General features: G+C 37.5%; 1 protein-coding gene across 2 annotated transcripts in view; it reads left to right on the top strand.

Moving 5' to 3' along the window:
- The first annotated feature begins 2805 nt into the window (after positions 1 to 2805).
- Positions 2806 to 18166, top strand: part of SLC8A1 (solute carrier family 8 member A1) — a 442687-nt gene continuing 427326 nt past the window's right edge. For both annotated transcript variants that reach the window (XM_043468408.1, XM_043468407.1), the window contains exon 1: positions 2806 to 3013. The gene's annotated coding sequence lies outside the window, so the exon portion shown is untranslated. The remainder of the gene's footprint in view (positions 3014 to 18166) is intronic.

The raw sequence follows: 18166 nt of genomic DNA, 5'->3' as shown, positions 1-18166 counted from the left end.
ATATTAACTAAACAATGTCAAACACATTAATTCATAGGATAATTAATTCATAGGATAATAATTCATAGGATAAAGGTCAAGAGTTTTCTTGAGAAACTAACAGAGGAAGAATCAGAACTTTGTGATATGACCAATGTCACAAAGCTAGTAAGTAACAGAGTCAGGACCAGAGCACTGTCTTTTCATTTGAATCCTGAGTTGATCATCTAGAATCCATCTTGTATTCATTATGGTTTTCTTTTTTTCCGCTGATAAGAGGTGGACAGCTTGAGATTGTTATAGCGACTCAAGATTGTTGGCCAGAACTGACATTGTTTTGTCTGTCTGCTTCACTTTCCTTGCTTTCCAGGCCTTTGTCCCTCTGCTTGTCCCCTCCTGGTCACCAAATGGCAGCTGCAATTTCAGGCAGGCCTTGAATTTGCTCTCTCAGAAGGAACAAGATGGAAGGAGTAAAAGGACAAGATGGGTAAAAGCTGAACCTGTCCCTTTTTATTTTTTAATTGGAGGGTACAATACAGTGTTGGTTTCTACCACACATCAACATGAGTCAGCCATAGGCATACATACGTCCCCTTCCTTCTTGAAGGAAGCTCCATCCCACCACCCACCCAGTCCCACTCCTCTAGATTGTCACAGAGCACCCATTCGAGCTTCCTGTGTCATATAGCAAATTCCCACAGGCTATCTATTTTACATATGGTGATGTATATGTTTCTACATTACACTCTCAGTTCATCCCTCTCTTTCCCCTGCTGTGTCCACAAGTCTGTTCTCTGTGTCTGTGTCCCCACTTCTGCCCTGCAAATAGTGAACCTGTCCCTTTTTAACAGATTAAAAAAAAAAAAAAAACCTTTTCTGAAGTCTCACCAAAGGACTCCTGTTTACCCCTGCTTGGCCAAAACAATGTTACATGGTCATCCCTAGCAGCAATGGATGAGAAAAGAAGAGCTTTGCTTTTGAATTTCTACAGTAGAAAAAGGCAAGGGAAGAGAGGGTGCTGAATAACTCCTGGGAAAGGTCATCTTCTACCATGCCCATCATTGGTCAGCTTGTTAAATATCAATCTTAAGTTTCATTAGGTATTATTATTATACAGAATATATATTATTATATAGATACTAGGTAATTGATTATTATGCAGATCTATATAATTTGTTATATAAACATATAAAGAAAAACTTGTATATAAATATATGAAATTTATATATGCAGTATTTATATGCATATACTTATTTACATATATGCAATTGCTAGTAGGGTGGGAGAGGGAGATTGGAATTTCAGAATATTTTGAACAAAAAACAACTTTGCCTCTTATTGTTCTGACCTTCATGTTATTATACAGAGATTACTAAAACCTAGGAGTGCTCTAACTTGCCATAAATATATCAGTTAGGTATCCTTCTCTTTTCTTCTTCTATAGAAATATTAAAACCTACACGAGATAGAGAAGGTAATAATGAACTCTAGTCACAGGTTGATAGGTGTACCTATAGGCTATCTGCAAATATGATCATTTTGTTTGTCATGTTTTGTCTTTTTCCTCAGGAATATTTTAAGCAAACTCATTTCAATATACTAAAATGAATTATGCCTGTGTGTCTCAAATTTCTTTTTTCTAACGAGAGACTCTAAGGAGTTTTAACATGATTTTGAAAAAGTTAACCAATGGGAAAATGTTATTTGAAAGGTCTCTTTCTCTCTCCATATTTTGACCTCTTATTACATAAGCAACAACAAATTGAGAAAAGAGAGAGGCAGATAAACACCTTAAAAGCTAGATTTCAAAAGAACTGGGCATCCTAACGGAGTATGCATCACCTCTCTACCACAAAGAGCAGGATTTGTCCCCCTTGTCCCCCCACCACTTAAAATGTAAGTCACAGTTATGTATCATTTAAAGTACCACTGAAGTTAACAAATGTAATAATTAGTATTCTATTCAGGTTTATATTCTTTAACATTAAAGAAAAAAATGTTTCCTGAATCTCAAACCATATGCTAGATAATCACTTCTTTGGAATTGCCTCAATTATCCTAAGTGAGAAACAATTCCAATAAGAACCTGGCCTTTCCTCCTCTTATTAGAGATTTTGATTACTTTGACCTGCTGCTGCTACCTTATCCTTAAAGACAGGGGTCCTCAACCTCTAGGATCTAATGCCTGATGATCTGAGCTGGAGCTGATGTAATAATAATAGAAATAAAGTGCACAATAAATGTAATGCACATGAATCATCCTGAAATCATTCCTCCCCACAACCCCCACCCCCCCAACCCCAGTCCGTGGAAAAATTGTCTTCCATGAAACTGGTCCCTGGTGCCGGAAAGGCTGGGGGCTGCATCTTTAAGACAAACTATACAGAGTATTAAAAACCATCCCTGGTTAAAGAAATACCTTATGTATTTATTCATCCCTGAACAATGTTATCCATTGTTCAGACATCCATTCATTTCCTAACATTTTTTGGGTCTCATATCTGTTTCTTATCACTGAAATCTTTAAGGATGAAAACCCTGGTAAGGAATTGTAATCATATCTCTCTTTTCACAAAGCTCAGGAAACCTACATCCTGAAAACTCTATGTGAGAATCAGGTTAAAAATTGGTTGTTCTCTAACCATCTAGAGAGTAAAAATGTAGAGAGTAAAAATGCCAATCTGAATGTGTGTTTGTGAAAAGGCATAGTGGCAGGATGGCAGGGTGGGAAATGGGCCTGGCTGGAAGGATCTCTATATGTGTATTTTTATCATCCATGTGTTGGATGAAGCGGAGAGCTGCCAGATAGCTTCTTTTCGACAGCTTGGAGTTACTGTTGGGAACAGATCCATGTATGGAAGCGAAAGCCGAAAGGCACAGATAAGCAGAGATCCAGCTATGCAAACCATGTTTAGAGATACTTAAACGACAAGCATCCCAGGTTCTTTCTTCCTGGTAAATTTGGAGAAGCCATCACCCCGGGTCTTTTTTCACATCCAGCCCATGCGGACTGATCGGCCAGGCTCAACCAGAGGTAGGTGCAGGGCTTTTGTGATGAAATGTTTCTAAAGGGTCATTTGTGAATATTCCCTCCCAAGCTCTTGAGGTCCCTTAAGGGAAGCTGCCAAATAATATTTTGAAAAAAAGAAAGATTTGGTTTGGGGCTGGTGACTAAGAGGTATTTAACAGTTCTGCCTTCACAAGACAGGGCAGCTTGGTTACAGAGGGAAAGTGGCAGCAAAGAACTGCTCCCAAATAGAATTCTTTTCTCTGGGGCCACTTACTGTTTGGATTTCTGTGGATATGAATCTCCCTCAATATTGCCAGCACCTTGGAAACGGGCCCCAGCTTCCCGTGGGTTCCGATACTGTGTATTTTAGGGGAGGGAGGTAAGCTTTGCCTTCTTCCTTGCTTGCTCGTCGGAATCCAGCATAAACTCACATGTGTGGCTAGTTCTTCCTTAGACCTAGGAAGAGCTGCTTGTAAATGACATTATTATTTTTGGCAGCTGAAGTCATTTTTGCAGTGTTTCTCAGGAGATGGGAGGTTGATTACATCCCGTTCAGAGATTCTTGGGTTGTTTTCACAAACATGGGGTCTTGCGCAAGTTGAAATTGCTGCAACCAGCTGTAAGCACTAGACTCTTAGTACCTTCAACGTTTCTCTTTTTGTTGATAATGACTGAAAACTAAGGAGCTTGAGGGGAAAGCTATGTGATGAAGATTTTGCCATCAGTGATGTTCAGGGGATGGTACATTGTGGCAGAATCACAAAAGCTAGATGTCTTGGGGTCCAAAGTAAAAGCAAAAATATGAAGACAAGAACAGTGTCAGAATCACTATGACTTTCATTTCCAGGATGCTGGTTAACTGAGCCAAAGCTTATCAGATGCATGTTGAAATGCTACTCCAGCTAATTACCGAATGGTAATCATTAGATCATTAAGCATTTCTTTTAAAAGTGTCAGCAAAATCTATGAACTTCTGCAAAACACAAACGTGGGGGCAGGGGATTGCAGCTCATAACTATAAAATGTCTGTTTGTTTTCAAGATTGAATTAAAAGCATTTTTACACAAGATAATGGAATTTAAATTCAAAATTTCGCTCATTGAGAATATTGTGTCTATATTTCACGGAAGATTTGAACCAACTCTTCATTTAAGTATGTTTTTAATCTTAAGATAGAACATGAGAAGGAAAAAAGAAAAAGAAAAACTAAGTGTGATTTTTCCTTCTCTGATGACATATATGACATAGAAAATAATTAATAAACAAATGTCAAGAAAATAATAAAAACAGCTTGTAATACTGACCAAGGAGATGGTCTTTGGATAAATTACATATCTGGGGAAAGGATATAGGCAAAGTGACTTAAATTGTGTGTTGGGTTTCTTCAAGTTGTGGATGTTCTCTAAGACCAAAAAATGTGGCAGGGAAAGAAAAAACAACGTTTTATTTCCATAAGAATATGTTATCATTACTAAAATAATTATCATTCTAAATTTTCATCAAATTACTCCTTTTTATGTCTAGTCTATTTAAACTGACAGCATGTTATATTAACAACATATTCAAACTAACCCTTTCTATATCCCTAAAATAAGCTATTTTACTTTATCTAAAAATACTAATATTCTATATCTGCAGGCGAGAGAGAGGAGAGAGAATAAACTATGCCTTCTCTTTTTAAACTAACAGAGCTAACTAAACTGTCATAACTTCAGCTAAAGTGGAACAGGCCTTCAAAAGGATGGAGTTAAAATAATTAAACACTTCATACCAGTCGGCTTCCGAAAGAAATAGCAACCAGCAAGAGTTTTGGCAATTTTCAATATATAAAAGCTTAATCTAAATTATGTCACTAGTGTTTGTGATTGGATGCAATGCATATAAGACATATACTGTTTCTCATTTGCTTATTGCCAAGTGCGTTTCAAGTGTGTACCCTTCGTGAGAAATGTCTGTTCCTGTTTTTCTTTAGTAAACAAATTTATGAAGTATAAGTAATAAAGAATTACTTACTGCTGTCTTTATTTATAGTATGTAATCTATGAAAAAAATTGACCATAAACTACTTGCCCTTTTGACTTATGACTTCTTAAGCATTTGGTGATGACTGTACGTGTTAGAAAATCTTGAGCTCATATTTTGAGAAGAAAATTGGAAGTGTTGATGATCTTATGTGAAAAAAATATGACTTGAATGCTCTATGCTATAGTTAGCTGAGGTAGAAGCAAATTCACAGAGGCCAAGAATGATAGAAAAGTTGAATTTTGTCCTGAAAGCATAGAGCACAGATTTGAGGTGTCTGTCTGTGAAGAGCCAGACCAGATAGCTCTTGAGCCTGGCTGCTGCAAAGAGAGCAGGAGGAACAGATGTTTTTAGGGGCTTTGATGTGAACAATATCCCTGAAAATGTTTGGGGAGAATTTGTATAAAAGTAAGAGTAGAGATTCGCCTTTCCAGAGACATGGAAAATGGTGACCCAGAGGAGAGGCCTTTAATTTTCAAGGAAATGAGAATGACTACTCTAAGGAAAAGAGAATCTATTGGGAACTTCAAATAAAATAAAAATTTCTCTAATGATTAAAACTGGACATTCCATGGCAGATAATTATTAAAGTATCTTTAAGATATAAAAAGTATCAATTTGAAAGTATCAGTTCTTTAGCGCTCAGCCTTCTTTATGGTCCAACTATCACATTCATACATGACTACTGGGAAAACCATAGCTTTGACTGTACAGACCTTTGTCAGCAAAGTGATGTCTTTGCTGTTTAATACACTGTCTTGGTTTTTCATAGCTTTTCTTCCAAGGAGTAAGCACCTTTTAATTTCATGGCTGCTTTTGAACTGTGGTGTTGGAGAAGACTCTTGAGAGTCCCTTGGACAGTAAGGAGACCAAACCAGTCAATCTTAAAGGAAATCAACCCTGAATATTCATTGGAAAGATTGATGCTGAAGTTCCAATGTTTTGGCCACCTGACGTGAAGAGCCAACTCACAGGAAAAGGCCCTGATGCTGGGAAAGATTGAGGGCAGGAGGAGAAGGGAGCGACTGGGGATGAGATGGTTAGAAGGCATCACTGACTCAATGGACATGAGCTTGAGCAAACTCCAGGAGATAGTGAAGAATGGAGGAGCCTGGCGTGCTGCAGTTCATGGGGTCGCAAAGAGTCGGACACAACTTAGCAACTGAACAACAACAAAGAAATGAAAGGGGACAAATTACCATGGCACTTAGTCGGCTGAGGAGAAAATGACCTTTTCCATTCCATTGACACTTTCCCATGAAATGAGCCATGGTTCTCAACTCATGAAAATCACTGGGTGAGGAGTAGAGGAGGAGATGTCCACTATACCCTTGATGAACTAAATATTCTCATGGGAGTCCAGGCAAAGGTAGCTTGTTTTTTTTAATCTACCCCAGGAAATTCTAATGTGCAACCAACACTGAGAACCAGTTTCTTTTTGCAATAAAAAACTGGTCATCAGTCCAGTTTATCTTGTTGGGGGTAGTTAACAGAACAGCTGAAGATAAAAAAACATGCTGTTTCCCTGAAAGGTGATTTCTTGGAAGTTTGATTGAAGTAATATTTTCTTACAGAAAGCACCTATTGAAAAGTTATATTTAAAAAGCTTTCACTAGATATAGACCTATTTCATATCACTCATATCCCCTGGCCTGAATGCTGGCCACAATTATTGAAAAGTAAAAATATATGTATGTATATGTGACATTATGGATCTTAACTACAGCTGCCAAGTGAAATTTCATATTGTTTTTAGCTAATTATCAAACAGCCATCTTGAAAGGGCATATTAATTTTGGATAGCAACAGTTTTCTAAGGATTAGGAAAATCATTGCCTTTTTTTGCCTTTCTAAGTGTCAAGAACTTTGGCGAGAGGGTGAATGATTTTATGCAGATGATATATTAATTTATCATGTATCAATACATATGAATAAGAAACTAATGCCAGCCACAATACTAAGAGGCTGTGTAGGGCCACACAAGACTCCTTGCACTTGTCAGTAAGAAACGAAGACTGGGCTCTCTGAGCCCTGCAAAAATGATTCTGGGTTGAATGCAGATAGAGGATAAATTACTCTTTTAGATTTCAGCTCAGATTACAGAGGACTATTTGAGAAAGGGGGTGGAAGCAGTGATTAGAATGATGACTGCTGAGGATAACTTCAGTCTGACAGCCTAGGTTTCAGGTCTGCCTTCAATGTATTAATGGCTATGTGAATTTGGACAGCTAACATCACCTTTGTAAGCCTCTATTTCCCTCTCTGCAAATTGTGGATAGCAATAACCATATCAAAGGGATTAAGTAGCAAAGAGCAAAAAAAGAGTTTAGCTTAATTGCCTGTAAATGGTGGTACCATCTTTGTAATCAATATTAAAATCAGATGTATTGTTCTTACGAGACTCATTTCCCTGTTATTAGAAATACATGACAAAAGAGTGATCACATTTTAAAGAGAGTATATGAATTCTTGAATTCCTTTCAATTCAGCTTCTAAAGTTAACCCACCACTAATACTGCTCATTTGGGAGATACTGATTAAATACTATTTAATCAGTTGATAACAAACATTGACTTTCCCTCTTACTCCAAATCATATCATGGTGAGTCTGGAAGCTATCATTTAAGATGTCAAAAATAAATACAGATGTATATTCACTCACAAATATGAAAGACATACAAAAACTATATAAAAAAATGAAGTCATATCATAATAGAAGAGAAGGGTACCACTTAAAAAGACATTTCTTTAATCATTTTCTAAACAAGGTCTGTTTTACATAGAGATAGACGAATCCATTGAATATTTACCCTATTCAGAGCAATGCATTATATTCCAATTAATAATATATTATTATAATAAAGTCTCATCAACAGTTTGCTCTCTCAGAGATAAGATGCAATCATATGTAAAATGGCATATGTATACTATTATGCTGTTATTATGCTATTATCAATTGCAAGCTATTGTTGAATTACATGTAAACAAATAGAATATTAACAAACTATTTCTAAATCTTAACTTTACTGCTGCTTTACCCATATAGATAAAATATTATGAAACAAAAATTCTTTTTTTTTTTTTGGTTAAAAGCCTGAGTTCAAGATTCAGACACATCAATAAAATCCCAACTATGCTTCTTATTGTCATTCTAGGCAAGTTACCTAATAACTGTCTTGAGGTGTGTTGAACTCTACTGTTTTCCAAACATACTTCTAAGGAAGTCATATATATTAATTTATAAATTCTAAAAATGACCCTACAAGATTGGCAGTCATTTTGCTAAAGAAGAGTGATTTTAAGTCACATGCCCAAGGTCACACAACAAGTAAACAGAAGAGGAAGAATTTGAAGGCTATTCTTAGCCTCTGTATTTTGCAGTCCCACAACTGTTTCTCTGCCTTTAAAAGATAGAAACAAATATATTAATGCTTAAAAAAATTAATGTACGAAAAATATACAATATAGTGTCTGAAAAGAAGTGAGCGCAAACCATGTTATTCTTCTTAGATTCAGTTTAGTCACTCAGCTGTGTCCTACTCTGCGACCCCATGGACTGCTGGACGCCAGGCTTCTCAGTCCATCACTAACTCCCAGAGCTTACTCAAACTCATGTCCATTGAGTCAGTGATGCCATCCAACCATCTCGTCCTCTGTCGTCCCCTTCTCCTCCCACCTTCAGCATCAGGGTCTTTTCCAATGAGTCAGCTCTTTGCATCAGGTGGCCACGTTATTGGAGTTTCAGCTTCAGCATCAGGCCTTCCGATGAACACCCAGGACTGATCTCCTTTAGGATAGACTGGTTGGATCTCCTTGCAGTCCAAGGGACTCTCAAGAGTCTTCTCCAATGCCACAGTTCAAAAGCATCAATTCTTCGGCTTTCTTTTTAGTCCAACTCTGACATCCATACATGACTACTGGAAAAATCATAGCTTTGACTAGATGGATCTTTGTTGGCAAAGTAATGTCTCTGCTTTTTAATATGCTGCCTAGGTTAGTTGTAGCTTTTCTTCCAAGGAGCAAGAGTCTTTTAATTTCATGGCTGCAGTCACCATTTGCAGTGATTTTGGAGCTGAAGAAAACAAAGTCTCTCACTGTTTCCATTGTTTCCCTATCTATTTGCCATGAAGTGACGGGGCTGGATGCCATGATCTTAGTTTTTTGAATGTTGAATTTTAAGCCAACTTCTTTACTCTCCTCTATCGCTTTCATCAAGAGGCTCTTTAGTTCTTCATTTTCTGCCATAAGAGTGGTGTCATCTGCATATCTGAGGTTATTGATATTTCTCCCAGCAATCTTGATTCCAGCTTGTGCTTCATCCAGCCTTGCATTTCACATGATGTACTCTACATATAAGTTAAATAAGCAAGGTGATAATATACAGCCTTGACGTACTCCTTTTCCTATTTGGAACCAGTCTGTTGTTTCATGTCCAGTTCTAACTGTTGCTTCTTGACCTGCATACAGATTTCTCAGGAAGCAGGTCAGGTGGTCTGATATTCCCATCTCTTTTAGAATTTTTCACAGTTTGTTGTGATCCACACAGTCAAAGGCTTTGGTGTAGTCAATAAAGCAGAAGTAGATGTTTTTCTGGAACTCTCTTGCTTTTTCAAGAGCAACATTTCCAATGGATGTTGGCAATTTGATCTCTGCTTCCTGTGCCTTTTCTAAATCCAGCCGGAACATCTGGATGTTCACGGTTCATGTACTATTGAAGCCTGGCTTGGATAATTTTGAGCATTACTTGGCTAGTGTGTGAGGTGAGCGCAATTGTGCAGTAGTTTGGCATTGCCTTTCTTTGGGATTGGAATGAAAACTGACCTTTTCCAGTCCTGTGGCCCCCTTTGTGTTTTCCAAATTTGCTGGCATATTCACTACAGCACTTTCACAGCATCATCTTTTAGGATTTGAAATCGGTCAACTGGAATTCCATCACCTCCACTAGCTTTGTTCGTAGTGATGCTTACTAAGGCCTGCTTGACTTCGCATCCCAGGATATGTGGTTATTGTCCACTTAATCTGATTAATGAGGAGTCTAATCATTTGAAACAATGTTTCTGAGTACCAACTATATAAGAAATAGTTTGATTGTCCTTTATAAGCTAACATTTATAAATTGTTGGCTAGACACTTTTGAGAAACAGAGGTGAAATGATTATTTTGTGACTGTATTCCATTCTCTTTACATAATCGTCTCTCTGTTTCATAATACCTACTTTTCCAATAAATGTGTCAAAACTTGTATATCCTTACCCCCAAGTCTTCACTGTTATACAGCAGAAATGATTTGTATAAAAATGATAAAGGGAGATAAAAATTCTTTAAATGAAAGTTAGTATTGTATTCAGGGTCCCATCTCACAGACAGATTAAATCACATTTAAATTTCAATTCAAAATTTTAAATGAAGAACAAGAGATATACTCAGCATTCAACCTACATTTTAGATAATGCTTATGAGCATCAGACTTCCAGGAATTCAATATATAATTTTCACCAATATTATAGAGTGATATATTCATTTATGAAAATTATAATTAAAATGTATTTATCTGTGGTAATACAACTTGTACAGAAGTTAGTAGCTTATTTTTTTGCAAATAAAATGGAATGAAATATTACCTTTTTTCCCTCTACTTTTTATCAGGCATGTGCAAAGGATTAGAGTTCAAACCCACCTTCTCTCACTCTATGTTTATGCTATTACACATTCAAGAATATTTATTATACTGTTTCCCCAGAGATAATTTTGCTGCTATTAATTTGAATATTGTTTGCCTTTAAAAGATAAATATCTATTGTGATTCATGTAGGGGATAGGGAAAACAAATAAAAGAATGAGTGATTTAAACAAAAACAAAAAAAAATGAGGTGTAGTTCCCATAAGTCTATAGTCCCTAATAACTTACAATTCTTAAATTATCGCCAATCAACAATGCTACCAACAAACAACCATAATAATTAGTTAACTTAAAGCACATAATTTCTTGAGCAATATAAAACATTGAAAAACTAAAACAAAAGCACAGCATGCTAAAAATCAGACACCCACTATTTCATTATAAAGAAACAAAATTGAAGTAACACTTAGATACTGAGTTTTTGTTCAATATGTGTTTACCAAAGCCACAGTTTAGGATCTTTAGGGTAACACAGACTAAATAAATAACTAGTAGAGAAAATATATGTCCCAAAGCTCTTTTTTTCCCTCAATAATCCATTTGGGCTAAGCTAAAACAAAATGTGCCCAATTTACTGGATCATTTTATGTTTTTCAAAGGGATATCTAATAAATATTCACCGAATAGTTTGAGAACCAGTTCTTCAAAAGTTCACTGAGCTTGTGATCTTCCAAATTACATCTTCCAAAATGCAATCAGAGAAGGAATTATTCTTCAGCATCTTTGGTGCAATAAGCAGTCTTGTTATCTAAAACCAGCGCCTATGATATATTGTATAAAATGAATCACCATCTCAGATAATGAAGACAGGCTTACATGCCACTAGGTCTGAGAAATCTTGCAGATAGATAATATGGGTATGACCTTGTTGTTAAGCTAAATGATGGTTTAGAATCCAGATAAAGTGTAGCCCATCCCTGACCTTGCAGCATCCATGGCAGACATCAGTCATGTCATTGTCATTGACTGAGCCTAGGTTGGTCTCAAAGTCATTCTCACTCAGATTATTGCAGGCAGCCATGGCTAATTGGCCAGAGTTAATACATAGGATGAAATGTGGCTGTCATCCAATCATGCAACCATCTCCTGGAAGTAGTTAACCCTGAAAGAATTGATTAAACCCAGGCCTCTGGTTTTAACACAAAGGACAAGTTATTTAACAGTCTCTATGTGACATAGTAGAAGAGTGCCTAGCTTGTGTGTGTGTGATCAGGGCTTCAGTCATGTCTGACTCTTTGTGACCCCATGAACTGTAGCCCATCAGACTCCCCTGTCCAGGGGATTCTCCAGCAAGAATATTGGAATGGGTTGCCATGCCCTCCTCCAAGGGGTCTTCCTGACCCAAGTATCAAACCCTCATCTCCTGCATCTCCTGCATTGTATGCAGATTCTTTACCACTGAGCCACCAGGAAGCCCTGTATGCTTAGCTTATGGAATTGCCAGTTCAAGTTCCAACTTTAACAACTTCATCCATATATATGCATAGCTATTCTAAAAGCATAGGAAAGTCTTTTGAATATTGTTTTTGTTGTTTTGGGAGGTGATAAAGGTACAAATCACCTAAGGGGCTTCCCAAGTGGCACTGGTGGTAAAGAACCCCGCTGCCAATGCAGGAGCTGTAAGAGACACATGTGTGATCCCCGAGTCAGGAAGACCCCTAGAGAAGGGAATGGCAACCCACTCCAGTATTATTGCCTGGAGAATCCCACGGACAGAGGAGCCAGTCAGATACGACTGAAGAGACTTAACACACAACATTTCACACCAGTGAAATTATGTGACTCTGCTGTTATACTAAACCTGTTGGGTTTCTGGAGCTACATTAAATACCAGGAGACACAATGCTGAAGACCTTGGTCTTGTGGGGCAAAGAATCACAGAAACAGGCTGTCACAAGGCAGTTTCAGAAGAACTATAGGAAAGGGTTAATAGCACAGGCCAGTGGAGACTCAGGGAGGTGGCATCATTTGCAAAAATCTAGAAGGAAGAGAAAAATATGCCACATTAGGGATAGGAAATGACAAATAGTTCAGCATGGCAAGAGGTGGTTTTTGGTTGTTTTGGTTTTGGCTCTTTATGGAAGTATAATATTCCCACAGAAACATGTGGCAATGCATTTCATAAACAGAATCCACTCATGTGTCCATGTACCCAGCACCTAGATCAAGACACAGAATCAGTATTAGCACCTCAGAAGGTCCCCTGATAACATTTTCCAGACATTTTTCCCCTCAAAGGTAATCACCAGACTGATCTCTAAGCAGTGTTTTGCTATTGCTAAGATTTGAGGTGTGGACTAGCCAGAGATGAGGCTGGAGAGGCAAAGGCAGAAAAAAAAATTCTCTTTTATCTTCTGAAGAAGGTGGAACTTTGCTCTGAAGGCAGTGGGAATGGGAGAGCAGCTGGGAGCACAGAAAGGTTCTAGCCAAGACTGACCAGAAACGTGACACCTCTTAATTTTGTATCTCCACTACCATTTTCTGACACAAAATAAATAATTCATTTTGAATAAATTAATTTAGTCAGATGAATAATTGAGTGGATAAATGGATATTTTTATTATTATTATTGTTACTATTATTATTTTGGCTGTGCTGGGTCTTCTTCATTGCTGCACAGGCTTGCTTTAGTTGCAGCGAGCAGGGGCTACTCTTCGTTGCAGTGTGCAGGCTTCTCATTGCAGTGGCTTCTCTTTTTTGCAGAGCATGGGCTCTAGGGCATGTGGCCTCAGGAGACAAACGGGCTCAGTAGTTGCAGTTCCTGGGCTCTAAAGCACAGGCTCCACCGTTGTGGTACATGAGTTTAGTTGCTCCACAGCATCTGGGATCTTCCCGGATCAGGGGTAGAACCTGTGTCTCCTGCATTGGCAGATGGATTCATTACCACTGAGCCACCAGTGAGGCTCCCGAATAGTCTTTATTTACTCTAAGTAATGTATTTATTATTGAAAGATATGTAAAAGCATACACATATTCTAACAAGTCACACGTAAAAGGGATACAAAAAAAAAAGAATTTTAAAATGATTACTTCATTCTTCTTATAAGAACCAATGAGATAAAGCATGTAATACGTTTGGTTCCTAGCACATAATAATTGGTCAATAAATGGTAGCCATTATTGTTATTCATTTAGTAAGCATTTATTAAGCATTTTTCTTTTCAAATACTGTGTTTTGTATATAAAATGATGACTAAGACATAGCCCTTTTTCTCAAATAATGTATTAATAAAGATCCAGGATATAAAGATGAAGAAAAGAAAATTTCCAGACAGGCACAGGTGCTCAGGTTCCCACAGACTCCTTTCTCTGGAAAACTGCAGTGGCGCTCTCCCCCAGGAGAGGCCTTGGCAGGATGCTGGAGGGCCCGGTCTGCCCTGTCTGGTCTCTGGGGCCAGGGCTGGGTTTCCCTCATGTGTGGCAAGAGCCCTACGCATGCTGTGCTTCTTCCCCTTGGCATACAGCTCACAGCTCTTTGGCCAATAGCAGCTGTGGAAATTGACACTCGTGTGCTGGAGGCGGCCGATGGGACAGATGTTCGGCTAAACTGCACTTCCTCCTGCTTTGCTCCTTTGGGTAATGCTCTCATGGTGACCTGGAATTTCAGACCTCGATATGGAGGCCCTAAACAGTTTGTTTTCTACTACCACGTGGAACCCTTCAAACCCATGAGTGGGCATTTCAAGGACTGAGTGGTCTGGGATGTGAACCCAGAGCGGTATGATGTCTCCATCCTCCTCTGGAAGCTGCAGTTTGATGACAATGGGACATACACCTGTCAGGTGAAGAACCCACCTGATGTTGATGGGCTGATCAGGGAGATCCAGCTCAACATTGTGCAAACTGAAAAGAAGAAAAACTCAACCAGGAGGGAAAAAAAAGGCTTCTGTTTCTTTAGAATACACAGACAAATATTCTTATATGGAAGCTGAAGATTTCCCAGAGCAAGAACCCTAAGAGTCAGTGGAAGCTTTTCTTTGGCTTTTTCAGTTGTGATCTGTCTTCCAACCAGCGCTGCAGTATATAGCCACCTAGATGAGCAACGTTCCTCTGGAGCCAGCATAAGGCTCTTCTTGAGCAGATACCACCAGACTCACAAACAGCTCTGCTACTAAGGTTTTATTTAATTTTAGAGTGCAAATATTTTTCAAATGCTCACTAGCTTTTGTATACTAAGAAGCTATATTTTTGCCCTTAAACACTCCTTGTGGACTATGACTTATATACTCATATACTGGCCTCAAATGAGATAAAAACCAAATTGTCACATTTCCTTTGGTATATTAATTTCTTTAGTGCAGCTTTCTAGCCACTAATGTTGACGTGTTTACTCTTCTCACATTCTCAATTAAAAGGTGAACTAATTCTCTCAACAGTTGTGGATTAATTAACAGAAAATCCTACATTCAAACTGTTAAATAACAGTTTGATTTTTATGACTTTCCTTAAGTATGAGACACATCTTATTTTATTGAATTTCTTTCAATACTATAGATGGCAGGTCTTTGTTTTTGTTTGTTTTTGGTCAGTTGATCCAAGGTTTATGGTAGCACAAGCCAGAACCCCAGAGTAACTAGGGAGGTGACATAAATGCTAATAGATAGACAAATGCCACCTCAAGATGAAATGCTTGTCACCTTTTTTTTTGTGCTCTGACAATCAATCAACAGTTCTGATTTTTCACAAGCAGTGAATGACTGTTTAGCTTATATATTCCCCACTTCCAATTCAGTTATTTATAACAGCAGAGGAAAATCTGTGTTCATTTGTAGACTGGAATCATTACGCAGTTAAATGGAAGGATTCTGAAATAATATATTTCAATTTAAAATTTAGGGTTAGTGAAAAAAAATCAATCCTAAGTGATGATAATTTTCTCTAGTGTCATACAAAGCTCTCAGAACTGGAAGAGATTATTTAAATTTTTTTCTTTCTTTTATTTATGTTTTGTTTTAATACAACTTGATACTTTCAGTTTTCACCAACTAGGCTGAAGATGTTATTTCTTTTAACAAACTGGAATTTCAAAATAGTTTATTGTATTTAAAGATGATGAACTTTGATATTTTTTTCCCAATACTAAAAAAAACCCCACCCTGGTATAATTTACACATGAACTTGAAATGCTTTCCATACTTGTCTCATTTTGCCTTTTATGCTGTCTAAAAAAGTAGTTTCAGTACTCAGTTTTGAAACTAAAAATCAGATTCAAAATCCATATTACCTTTCATTCACATTTTCTATTTTTCTCTACAATTCAACCTTTGAAAATATAATAACTGGATATATTTTCAAACAGATGGCCTGGATGAAGTGTAAAGATGTAGTTAAAAACTCATGGAAGGTGTTTCCAGCAAAACTTGTAGTTTCTGTGTCTTGGCTAAATACTCAAGGGTTAATACAGCCACATTGTTCAGTGTCTCCTATCAGTAATAACTATCAGTAATAAAGCATTGCAATTATAAAAAAAAAAAAAAAAAGAAAATTTCCAGAGATTGATAACAAGGCAATAGTCCAGGACAGTCAAAAGGAATGTAAAACTGGGAGGGAAGGTAGAAGCCAAGCAAAAAGTTTTATGCCTTCCTCAGTGGATCAAATTGTGATGTGATAAAAGCGAAGATAAACCACAGAGTGATGAGCAGGAATTGTTCTAAAGAAAATTTTAAGGTGACTACACCTTCAATAATATAGCATTTATTTCTAGAGTTATATCTACCTTGTCTGTTTTTGTCTTTGTATTTATATGCATTAGTCTAGGATGAACTAAATGGAATGGACCAAAATCCTACTAGGGAATGTTTGCTGGGAAAAGAAAGGATTTGAATCCCGAGGAGGCCAGTGTTAGAATGATGTCTAGAGATCATAAACACAATTTTTACTACATCACAGTAAGAGCTTAATATGAGATAGAGAGTAAATCAGAGTGGAGATATAGAAAGAAACCCAGTAGAAAGAAGTTTCTTTGATACTTTAATCTCCTGGTTATAATATTATCTGAAACTCGAGCTATTCACTGCATCCATCGGGGATGATTTATCCTTCTTACTAAGCATTGGGTCAGGTCCGCCCTGTGTAGGAGATGAGATGGGGCCACAGGGAAATTAAAATCCATGCCAGGTGGGCAATGGGCAATTTCCAAAAGGCTTGATGAGGAACAGATCAAAGGTGACAGATGTCCCTATACCTGTTGAAGGTCTTGAAGGAGCACTTCCCTTCTTTAGTGTGCTTCCCTGCCTTATTTGGAGTCTGTACTGGTATATAGAAAGTCTCTGCTTCCAAGTGACTCTGGCTCAATTACAGATCAATTTGGAAAAACAAGGAAACAAAGAAAGTGTTGATAGATTTAATCCATATGTTTCAAAACACTGCATGCATGTCAAAAGAGAACACTTACCAATCAAAATACCTAGAACTGAGGGAGATTAATGAAATCAGCAAATTATTTTTAAAATGTCAGTGTTCTAAAAAGAGCAAGGGGGGCAGTAATTTTTAACTGTTTTGCTAATTTATGTTGAAGCATTTAATACTACAAAAATGGTGTGCAAAGAGGACCTGTATAGTCCAGTGGAGGTTTGGAGCACTATTATAACTGCAGTGTTAGAGAGAGAACTCAAACAATAGCAACACAAACAAAAACCACAGCAAGATAAGGAGACAGAGAAAGAGCCTAGAAAGCACTTTTTGATAGGGTGATCAAAGGAAATGAAATGTGAGCAGAAAACTAAAAGCTATGAGGAAACAAGTCAGGTGAATGGGGAGAAGGTTTCCAGACAGAGGGGAAAACCAGCAAGTGAAAAGGCCCTGAAGTAGAGCATACTTTATCTGTTCTAGGAATGATTGAGCCCAATGAGACTCGATAAAAAGTAGAAGAGTGACAAAAAATGACATCAGAGATATAACTGGCAGCTAGTTCACTAGGTCTTTGAAGCCCATAGATTTGGAAGACTCAGTTAAGAGACTAATTCCAAGAGGACCAGGAACCCATTGGAATATTATGAGCTGAGACATGAAATGAACTAATTTACATTTTAACACTTAATTCCAGCTACAGTGGGGAGGATAAACTGTAGAAAGGTAATAAATACATAAATAAACCAAGCAAGCAAGCAGGTGGTAATAATAGACACCTTTATAGGTTGATTGTCTACATAACTGGTCATCAGAATCAGAACATTTTTTAATATAAAAAGGGGGAAGATGAGTTATCACACTGGATCAACAGCAGTGAACTGGGAACGTCACAGACAAACTGGGACATATGCTCGCCCTAATTAAAGGGCTGTTTTTGAGAATAAATTAGTACTGAGTAGGTGTTCAAAGAAAAGCAGCCAAAATCAGTAGCTCCCAAACTCTTTCACCAAATACTAGTGAACTGAGTATTAATGGACTATAAACTAAAAATAATTCTATGAGAGAATAAACCAGGGACTACTAGGTTAAACTCAGGTAAACTGGTTCTTTACTAAAGGAATTCT

The sequence above is a fragment of the Cervus canadensis genome, chromosome 5 (assembly GCF_019320065.1).
Source record: "Cervus canadensis isolate Bull #8, Minnesota chromosome 5, ASM1932006v1, whole genome shotgun sequence".
NCBI lineage: Eukaryota > Metazoa > Chordata > Mammalia > Artiodactyla > Cervidae > Cervus > Cervus canadensis.
The sequence above is the reverse complement of the archived record's forward strand: the minus strand, read 5'-3'. Positions and strand labels throughout refer to the sequence as shown.